The following is a 3,089-nucleotide window of genomic DNA, read 5'->3' as shown; positions in this document are numbered from 1 at the left end:
ACAACCCAGAGACATGAAGAAACCGGCTGGCCGATGCCACGGCGCGAGAAGCGGCCATGAACAAACAAATCTTGTCCTTAAATAGCCCAGACCAACCCACGCCCCCACCAGTGAGACAAACCAGTTGGGTTTACGCCCATGAGGACATAGAGCTCCTAAAAAAAATGGGGGCCATCTACCACCCTCAACTAAAACAGTGGGTCTACAAAGGACTTTTGAATTGATCTCCTTTTTACATAAATTAACCCAATTGGGGTTTAAGAAGATAAAAACCTTACTAGATCGAGAAGAGATAAATCTGTGTTTTTTGAATCGGGACAAAGCGATACAAAAGGTGACTGAGAGTTACAAAGCGTGCGCTCAGGTTAACCTGGAAAGGACCATGATTGGACAAGGAGTTCGTCCTAGGGGACACCGTCCCGACATCCATTGGGAAATTGATTTCACTGAAATTAAACCAGATATATATGGATACAAGTATCTCCTAGTGTTTATAGACACCTTCTCAGGATGGGTCGAAGCCTTCCCCACGAAGCACGAGACTACAAAAATGGTCACCAAGAAGCTCCTCGAGGAAATCTTTCCCAGGTATGGCATGCCTCAAGCGTTGGGGTCGGACAACGGGCCCGCTTTCGTCTCCCAAGTAAGTCAGTTGGTGGCCAAATTGCTGGGGATTGATTGGAAATTACATTGTGCCTATAGACCCCAGAGTTCAGGTCAGGTAGAACACATAAATAAAACAATTAAGGAGACTTTATCCAAACTTACGCTTGCAACTGGCTCAAAGGATTGGGTGGCCCTCCTTCCCCTAGTTCTATATCGGGCCCGGAATACCCCGGGCCCCCATGGTCTAACTCCTTTTGAAATAATGTATGGAGCACCACCCCCATTTGTCCATTTCTTTGATTCAAACATTGCTGATTTTGCTGACAGCCCTTCTCTGAGGGCCCATTTACAGGCCCTACAGATTGTGCAGAGAGACGTCTGGAGACCTTTGGCCACTGCTTACCAGGACAAGCTTGAGCATCCGGTGGTGCCACACCCGTTCCAGATTAGAGACACCGTGTGGGTACACAGACACCAGACCAAGAATCTCGAGCCACGGTGAAAAGGACCCTACACCGTCCTCCTGACTACCCCGACCGCCCTAAAGGTAGACGGAGTCTCGGCTTAGATCCACACACCACACGTCAAGACAGTCCGGTCTGAGGAATTGACTAATCACAACACTACACCCCAGACATAGAGAGTTCAGCACACTCCAAACCCCTTAAAGTTAAAACTCCTACGTGGCTCCTCCTAGCCCTTTTGTGGCCTAGAGTCAGTGGGGGAATAAGCCCCCACCAGACAGAAATTTCTTGACCAAGTCGAGTGAAAGATTTCACTCAAAGTTAGCAAAAAAATGGGGGAATGAAAGACCCCAGCTTAGCAGCAGTAACGCCATTTTGCAAGGCTGTACTTAAGATGACTGGTTCAGGGAAAGGTTAGAACACTGAGTACACAGCAGCTGCCAAGCAGGATGTGTTTGGTTGAAGGCCTGGCAACAGGACGACTTCGGTTGAGCACCTGACAATGAAAAAAAGCCCCGGGAGAGGTCCCACACCCTGGTGGGGGGCCGAGTCAGTCGTTATGTTCCAAGAAGGTAGCTAAGAAACTTGCCCCCGGGCTGAACCATTGGGGGGCCGAGTCAGCCGTTATGTTTCAGGAAGGTAGCTAGGAAACTTGCCCCCGGGCTAAACCCTTGCCATATTAGAATCCACCAATTATATCCCTGTAACCATGCATCTGCTTCTGTATGCTTGCTTCTGCTCCCCAAAATCCTATAAAAGCCCATCCTTGGTTCCGTGGGGCGTGCCAGTCCCCCGAGTGACTGAAGCGCCCGCAGGTGCCTGTGCCTGTGTATCCCGACAATAAACCAAATCCTCTTGCTGATTGCATCCTGTGGTGTCTCGGTCTGGTCTTTGGAGTTAGAGGGTCTCCATCCCGAGGGAAAGTTCTCCCTGAGAGCTTTTCAGTATCTCTGTAGGTGTCTCTGTGTAGCTGGATCACATGCAGTTCTGTTTTTGCTTTTGAGGGGAATGAGTTGAGGCCTGGTCTTACGTAGCCAGGCCAGCCTTGAGCTTGCTAAGTAGCTAGGGATGACCTTGAAAGGATTCTCTTACTTCCTGAGTCCTAGGACTACAGATGCGTGCCACCATGCCCAGCCTCTGATTCTAGTTTTTTGAGCACCCATTATACTTGTTTGTGTAGCTGCTGTGGTTTACATCCTCACTGTGCTGGTTGCTATTGCTTCTGTTAACTTGACACTGACTAGAGTCATCTGGAAAGAGCCTCCTCTGAGGGATTGCCCTGGTGAATGTGTGTGGAAATTTTCTGGATTGTTGATTGATTCTGGAGGACCTGAGGCCTAGCCCACAGTAGGCAGTGCCATCCTGGAAGGAGGGAGGGAGGAAGGGAGGGGAAGACAGGAAGATGGCTTTTCCATGGAAGTGCTCCTCCATAGCTCTGCCCCAGTCCCTCCCCCGACATCTGGCAGGAATAAATTGTGACCTGGGGAAGAAAGGCAAATAAACCTTTTCCTCCCTAAATTGCTTTTGCTCATGGTGTTTATTACAGCAACAGGGAGCAACCTGGAGCGCCCACTAACAGCTTAGAAGGGCTCCTTTAACTAAACGTGATCAACTTGAGAAGGCCAGAAAACCGAGGGTTCAAGACTGTACTATATGATAAAATCCTGTCTCAAAAGATCAAAGCAAAGTCGGGTCGTGGTGGTGCACACCGTTATTCCTAGCACTGAAGAAGCAGAGGCAGGGGGATCTGTATGAGCTCAAGGCTAGCCTGGTCTACATTGTGACTTCCAGGGCAGTCTGGAAACAACAACAACAACGACAACAACAACAACAATGAAGGATGCCTATTACACTGACTTCTTTTTGTTTTGTTTTGTTTTGTTTCTTGAGACTGAGTTTTTCTTTGGAGCCCTGGCTGTCCTGGAACTTACTCTGTAGACCAGGCTGGCTTTGAACTCACAGAGATCCTCCTGCCTCTGTCTCCCCAGTGCTGAGATTAAAAACATTCATTCACTTCTG

The sequence above is a fragment of the Rattus norvegicus genome, chromosome 1 (genome assembly GCF_036323735.1).
Source record: "Rattus norvegicus strain BN/NHsdMcwi chromosome 1, GRCr8, whole genome shotgun sequence".
Taxonomy (NCBI): Eukaryota; Metazoa; Chordata; class Mammalia; order Rodentia; family Muridae; genus Rattus; species Rattus norvegicus.
The sequence above is the reverse complement of the archived record's forward strand: the minus strand, read 5'-3'. Positions refer to the sequence as shown.